Genomic DNA, 8,454 nt, shown 5'->3' with positions numbered 1-8,454 from the left:
GTGTTTTTGTGTGTGTGTGTGTGTGTGTGTGTGTGTGTGTGTGTGTGTGTGTGTGTGTGTGTGTGTGTGTGTGTGTGTGCGCCAGTGCTGACAGGCACATTCAGGCTGTGCTGTGACCACCAATTGACGGAGGGAGGGAAGAAGTTTGCAGCAAGTGCTGTGCTGTGCCTTTGCTATGGAGAGGACGCAAGGAGTTCACTTCTCCCAAAAGGCATCAACTTGTCTAAAGTGTGTGAACTACAGAAGTGATGCAACGTTATCAGGCAGAATTTGAAGCAAGAGCTATCAACACCAAGTTAGGTAAATACAGCAATTAATTTTAAATTCCTATGTGGAAAATAAACTGAAGAAACTTAACACGACAGTAACTCGTCACAGTTGGACCGACCGAATCACTATTGGATCATTATTGTCACTTGCTAGTTCATGCTGTTAAGTGTGTTTAAAATTCACAGTGGTGTGAATAAGATGCATAGAAATATTTCGTTATTTATTGGCCAAAATTGCACAAACGTAAGTGGACCTATTTGATGCGTAACATCAAGCAATTACATTGAAAGAATTTATGTTAAACAAATTCCTGATTTGGAATTTTCAATGAGCAACTTTTTCACTTGGACTGCGGCTTTCAGTGAGCACTTAATTTAGGCTACACGAGTTCCATCACTTTAGGTCTTATGAACATGCAATATTAAAATTGAGAAAATACTTTGTGCATAATACAAAAGTGTAATGTGTGCATAAATGAAAGCTTCCTAACACTGACTTAACAGCGACGCAAGACCTATCTCATACGCTTTCACTTGAGTGCAGCTTGGTATAATTTTCTCTCATTACTTAGTCACTGTAGCCAATGCCGTGTGATGCATGAAAAAGTTAATGAGGTTGAAAAAGTGTTTTTGGGAAGACATTACTGATATTGCTGTGGACTTTGCTTTTCTCCCCTTTACTCTCTTCTAACACGGAACTCCATCAAATTGATAAGACATCACCCCCACCCCAAGTTTAATTTCCATTATGTAATCCATAATGTTTCCATCCATGGGTGTTGTGCTGTGTACTAAATTCCACTGTGATAATCATTCTGCACATTGTGACGGTGAAGCAACCCCATATAAAGCCACAGCTGTGTCTCCTGTTCACAATCCATGCATTCCTCACCTGTATTCCACAAACATTTGTACAATAAGTACAGCAAATAATTTGAAAGATCATGCCGTCAATTTTCGAAAAGTAGATTGTCGCTATATAATGCTGACTTTATATTAGAACACCATTCTGTCCTCTACTTTGGTGTTATGAAGACATCGACTATGTTTACATGCCGTCAATATTCAGGTTAAAGTCAAAATTCCAGCTTCTGAAACATTCAGAATACCCCGTGCACATGCATAAATTGACAAAGTTACTCCCGTATACAAGGTAATTGTGATCAACTGGAATATCCCCATCTAAACCGGGACGCTTGGACGTCATTAATTTCTCCCGTCAATAAAGGGCATCATATTCATGTCTTTCAATACACTAAGAAAGCATTCAGTTTCCTCCTCACCCCAAAAGTGTGGTTCTGTGCTGCGTCTGAGCTCTACCACGTTTGTTTATCTCCGCTTACGTATTTCCAGTGGGTTGCTCGCCAGACACCACACATATAACTACCGGTATATAGTTCCTGTACTCAAAAGACCAGGATTGCTTGCAAACAGACCATGCGCAAAACACAAACCAAGTGTTCCGATACGCATTTTTATGATCAAATATTTGGGTTAGAAAAGGAGTAATGAAAGGAATTATTCAGATTTCTAAAAATTTGAATAAGAGCATATTCGGGGGTTCGTGTGTGTTTACGTGACTTGCACAAGAGGAATATTGCCAATATTCACTTTTGACAGGGTTATTGACTGCATTTAAACAAAGTCAGTTGTGCTCTATTCAGTGTTTATTTGATATGCACTGCCATTTTGACCTTATACGTGTGAATATATGAGAAAATGACACTCAAAAAACATTTGAAATACAGTACAGTATTTACTTGATTTGAACAATTATCCCATAAAGACAACAACATGGCTGGTAGAGCACTTACCGCACATGAAAAGTACATACACATCTTGACACATACAGTATATTCAGTTTGAGTGCTCTCTTATTCAGTGGTGCCATGATATACGAGCGACCCGACTTTTTCAGGATATGAAACATTGTTCGGTTGATTTTGTGCTTGGACTTCAAAGCAAAAATACGAGCACTGCATCGTCACAGTGAACTCAACTCACTTCACAACAAGTAGCAGTTGGTCACATATTGAAAAAGTCTTCAAAAAAGAGGCTTCAAGCTAATATTAAACTACAAAAAATTATTAACCCTGATTTTGTAGACCAGGGGTGTCAAACTAATTTTTTGTCGTGGGCCACTTCGGAGTTACGGCTTTCCTTGGAGGGCTGATGTAAAAACGCAACATTATTTATTACTGATGACAGTTTGACATTTCGGTACAGATTTCAGCAAGGATCATGAAAGTTGACACACATGGTTTGCTCCCACGGGCCACATAAAATGATGCAGCGGGCCAGATCTGGCCCCCGGGCCTTGACTTTGACATCTGTGTTGTAGACAGTGCAGGTTCCCTCGGCATAAAAACTGCCGCATGCTAATTTTCGTGCCAAGGCAAGTCAAGTGAAGCATTTTTTTTGAATTTGGAAGACTACGTTATGCCATTACACATCCCCGGCACACCTCACAATTTGGTGACAGAGAGTAGACTGGTCTTAAGACCAGGTTCCCTTACCCCACAAAACTATAGTGCAAACTTCAGTCTTACCATGCGCATAGGTGGCTTTCTTTCTTTTGGTATTTTGGTGGCCTTTAGAAGTGGAGATAGGACACTGCGTAAGCATGCCCGAAACCAATTGACAAAGAAAATTAACATCGCAAAGAGATGCAATGCAGAGAGGCTGAAAAAACACTTCTGCTCATGACTCTGCATCCGTGTGGAATGACCTGAAAGCAGTTACAAACTACAAAATACCATCCCCCGCAAGCAGTGGACAATAAGGGACTGGCTCACGATCTAAACATGTTTTTCTGCAGCTTCGAAAAGGACCCCTCCACTTCCCACACCTGCCCGCCCCCATCAGAAACTACCTTATTCACACCCCAGACCGAATTCCCTGCCCTGGAGATCCACGAACAGGACGTCAGACAACTCTTCAAGCAGCAGAAGATCAAGAAGGCCGCGGGGCCCGACAAGGTGTCCCCCTCCTGCCTGAAAGTCTGCGCTGAGCAGCTGGCTCCGATCTTCACACAGATCTTCAACAGATCCCTATGCAGCGTGGCATGTAGATGTGGGAGATCAGCGATCTCCACTTGCAGTTGTTATGGCCACTGTGAATGGGCACATGGTGACCGCCTTGCTCCCTCGATTGCACACACACAGACGCACAATCAGGGGTGGAAACCTTTGCAATAGTCAACTTTACATCACCCGCAAGTGGAGAGCTTGCATTTCCTTCTAAACGTATTTTGATCTCCATGTAGACTGTGCCTCACCTGTGCTGAATTTAAAGGGAATGAGGCGAGTCGCTTTGATTAGCCGGGAACCAAGTCGGTTGTGTTCACTCCCACAACTGTACAAACGCCTATTTTTCCCTGCACCCATCAATGAAAATGCCAAAAGAAAGAAAACATCACCCATGTGCACAGTTAGTTTGCACTTTGCGCAAGACTTGCGCTGAGAATGAAAATAGGGCTTTCAAAGCAAAAATACGAGCACTGCATCGTCACAGTGAACTCAACTCACTTCACAACAAGTAGCAGTTGGTCACATATTGAAAAAGTCTTCAAAAAAGAGGCTTCAAGCTAATATTAAACTACAAAAAATTATTAACCCTGATTTTGTAGACCAGGGGTGTCAAACTAATTTTTTGTCGTGGGCCACTTCGGAGTTACGGCTTTCCTTGGAGGGCTGATGTAAAAACGCAACATTATTTATTACCGATGACAGTTTGACATTTCGGTACAGATTTCAGCAAGGATCATGAAAGTTGACACACATGGTTTGCTCCCACGGGCCACATAAAATGATGCAGCGGGCCAGATCTGGCCCCCGGGCCTTGACTTTGACATCTGTGTTGTAGACAGTGCAGGTTCCCTCGGCATAAAAACTGCCGCATGCTAATTTTCGTGCCAAGGCAAGTCAAGTGAAGCATTTTTTTTGAATTTGGAAGACTACGTTATGCCATTACACATCCCCGGCACACCTCACAATTTGGTGACAGAGAGTAGACTGGTCTTAAGACCAGGTTCCCTTACCCCACAAAACTATAGTGCAAACTTCAGTCTTACCATGCGCATAGGTGGCTTTCTTTCTTTTGGTATTTTGGTGGCCTTTAGAAGTGGAGATAGGACACTGCGTAAGCATGCCCGAAACCAATTGACAAAGAAAATTAACATCGCAAAGAGATGCAATGCAGAGAGGCTGAAAAAACACTTCTGCTCATGACTCTGCATCCGTGTGGAATGACCTGAAAGCAGTTACAAACTACAAAATACCATCCCCCGCAAGCAGTGGACAATAAGGGACTGGCTCACGATCTAAACATGTTTTTCTGCAGCTTCGAAAAGGACCCCTCCACTTCCCACACCTGCCCGCCCCCATCAGAAACTACCTTATTCACACCCCAGACCGAATTCCCTGCCCTGGAGATCCACGAACAGGACGTCAGACAACTCTTCAAGCAGCAGAAGATCAAGAAGGCCGCGGGGCCCGACAAGGTGTCCCCCTCCTGCCTGAAAGTCTGCGCTGAGCAGCTGGCTCCGATCTTCACACAGATCTTCAACAGATCCCTATGCAGCGTGGCATGTAGATGTGGGAGATCAGCGATCTCCACTTGCAGTTGTTATGGCCACTGTGAATGGGCACATGGTGACCGCCTTGCTCCCTCGATTGCACACACACAGACGCACAATCAGGGGTGGAAACCTTTGCAATAGTCAACTTTACATCACCCGCAAGTGGAGAGCTTGCATTTCCTTCTAAACGTATTTTGATCTCCATGTAGACTGTGCCTCACCTGTGCTGAATTTAAAGGGAATGAGGCGAGTCGCTTTGATTAGCCGGGAACCAAGTCGGTTGTGTTCACTCCCACAACTGTACAAACGCCTATTTTTCCCTGCACCCATCAATGAAAATGCCAAAAGACAGAAAACATCACCCATGTGCACAGTTAGTTCAGCAAAAAAAAAAAAAAAAGGGTCGGAAATTGTTTAATTCTTTCCATTCTATTTCATTATGTTGCAAACTGTGTATATTTATAAAGTAAAATCTAATCATTTGCTATTTTTCCTAATTAAAAACATAATTTTTGTTTGGGAGGCTGGAATGCATAAACGGCATTTCCATTCATTTCAATAGTGAAAGATTATTTGAGATACAAATATTTTGAGTTATCAGTATAATCACGAATGAATTCAACTCGTATGTCAAAGCATCACTGTGTGTAGGATTAAACCCCTTCAAAGGTCTGGGAAACCTATAAGAATGATTTTTTGGGTGGAAATATCAGACTGGTGGTGAACTCTTATGCAGCAATTCTGACCTCAGTGATTTTTTTTTTTTTTACAGTACTGGACCATAGCAACATCTGAGAGGACATAAAAAAAAAAAAAATCAAAGTAAAAGAGGATAGACACCGCCATGTGTCTCAAGGAAGACCAAGTGACATTAGTGGCATTTGAGGACAGAATCATAGAAAAAGAGAGCAGATGTTATTTTGTTACTAACAGTTTTGGGCATAGTACACTAGATGGCTTGCGTGCACATCATTGGGGTGAGGCCGGGGTGATTGAGGAATTCTGGGTAAGTCAAGTGCAGGGATGTGCCGTTGACGACGAGAGGTGATGACTGATGAGTGCCGGGGAGGAACAAGAGAAGGTGAAAGAAGACAGTCGAACGTGTGACGTGAAAGGCTTGCAGGAGAGACTTTTCCCACAGTGGGTGACCACTGAAAGTGTCATTCATTTAAAAAAGCTGATGAGTGGCTGGAGGAACAGCCCCAGAGTTCCCAGTACACACACCATCACAAACACCCACAGGAAGATCCGGTCAATGACCATGGCGACGTACTTCCAGTCATCTTCAACCTAATGACGACAAAGAAACACGTTAGAGGCAGTGAGTTATCTTGTACATACTCAAACGATAGACCAATAGAAATTTTAAAATACTAATTTTGGCTGAGGTGTACAGTTTATTACTATGAGATCTGGCCCCCGGGCCTTGACTTTGACATCTGTGTTGTAGACAGTGCAGGTTCCCTCGGCATAAAAACTGCCGCATGCTAATTTTCGTGCCAAGGCAAGTCAAGTGAAGCATTTTTTTTTAATTTGGAAGACTACGTTATGCCATTACACATCCCCGGCACACCTCACAATTTGGTGACAGAGAGTAGACTGGTCTTAAGACCAGGTTCCCTTACCCCACAAAACTATAGTGCAAACTTCAGTCTTACCATGCGCATAGGTGGCTTTCTTTCTTTTGGTATTTTGGTGGCCTTTAGAAGTGGAGATAGGACACTGCGTAAGCATGCCCGAAACCAATTGACAAAGAAAATTAACATCGCAAAGAGATGCAATGCAGAGAGGCTGAAAAAACACTTCTGCTCATGACTCTGCATCCGTGTGGAATGACCTGAAAGCAGTTACAAACTACAAAATACCATCCCCCGCAAGCAGTGGACAATAAGGGACTGGCTCACGATCTAAACATGTTTTTCTGCAGCTTCGAAAAGGACCCCTCCACTTCCCACACCTGCCCGCCCCCATCAGAAACTACCTTATTCACACCCCAGACCGAATTCCCTGCCCTGGAGATCCACGAACAGGACGTCAGACAACTCTTCAAGCAGCAGAAGATCAAGAAGGCCGCGGGGCCCGACAAGGTGTCCCCCTCCTGCCTGAAAGTCTGCGCTGAGCAGCTGGCTCCGATCTTCACACAGATCTTCAACAGATCCCTATGCAGCGTGGCATGTAGATGTGGGAGATCAGCGATCTCCACTTGCAGTTGTTATGGCCACTGTGAATGGGCACATGGTGACCGCCTTGCTCCCTCGATTGCACACACACAGACGCACAATCAGGGGTGGAAACCTTTGCAATAGTCAACTTTACATCACCCGCAAGTGGAGAGCTTGCATTTCCTTCTAAACGTATTTTGATCTCCATGTAGACTGTGCCTCACCTGTGCTGAATTTAAAGGGAATGAGGCGAGTCGCTTTGATTAGCCGGGAACCAAGTCGGTTGTGTTCACTCCCACAACTGTACAAACGCCTATTTTTCCCTGCACCCATCAATGAAAATGCCAAAAGACAGAAAACATCACCCATGTGCACAGTTAGTTTGCACTTTGCGCAAGACTTGCGCTGAGAATGAAAATAGGGCTTGTTGTGAATAAGCACACAGCAAAAAAAAAAAAAAAAAAATTGATTTGGCACATGTGGTTGATGTAGCGGGAAAGAAAAATGGGTTAAAAAAAGACTGAAATGCAAGGTAAGCACACATGCTATGTAATCATTGTCACACACGAAGATTTCTCTTAACCGAAGCCACCCCTACCAGCGGACACGACATTGTCCAACGTTCGCACTGTCCGCTCGTCACCTGACCAGTCCGCCCATAGCCGATCGAGTCTCGATGCTTTTAGTACATCTCTGCACAATTGAAGCATATCACCATGACTCACGTATAAAGTGTCGATGGTCATCTGTCGTGCAATTCACAAAGTGTTCTGGCAGCTGGAGCCGCCTTCGTCACCGAGATGCAAATGAGCACCCTTTGGCTAGCTTTTACGACGGCGACACCGCTTTGAATACAATGTCATAACGACAATAACAATGGGATGAACTGAGCTGAGCAGATGACTGACCTATTCGAGTGACCTTTCAAAATGTTCTATCTTTGCACAAACAACCAACTACCCGTGTAGTTTTCATAAAACACGATGAAAAGTCAGTCGGTGCTGCTTTCCTTTATTTCCAATGTCAGGGTTAGGATTACATAAAAAAAAAAAAAAAAATGGGTTGCCTTATTACCAAAGCATTGTTGATTAAGCCATATTGTACCACACAGCCAGGACAGCGTTTTTTTTTAAATTTCCTTTGATTGTGCTGCTCATTCTGAGTTTCTCCATTGTATGTTAGTATCAGGCGACTGACTCCTCGTTTTCAAAAAACTTGGAAATTTGCTGATTCATGGCTCATATTCATGTCTCAAGGTGTCACTGTACTTTATTGTAAATGCATGTTTTACTGCCAATGCATCTGGTCATTCAGTGGTCATTCAGTTTGTGTTTTTATATGCCATACAGCTGAAACTGAAAGTTCAGAACACAATTTCTGAGATTAATTTTTAATTTTGGAAAAAAAATCCCTATTGGAAAAAAAATGGAAATAGGATAATCTG

The sequence above is a fragment of the Hippocampus comes genome, unplaced genomic scaffold (genome assembly GCF_001891065.2).
Source record: "Hippocampus comes isolate QL1 unplaced genomic scaffold, H_comes_QL1_v1.1 scaffold156, whole genome shotgun sequence".
Classification (NCBI taxonomy): domain Eukaryota; kingdom Metazoa; phylum Chordata; class Actinopteri; order Syngnathiformes; family Syngnathidae; genus Hippocampus; species Hippocampus comes.
This window is presented reverse-complemented; position numbering follows the sequence as displayed.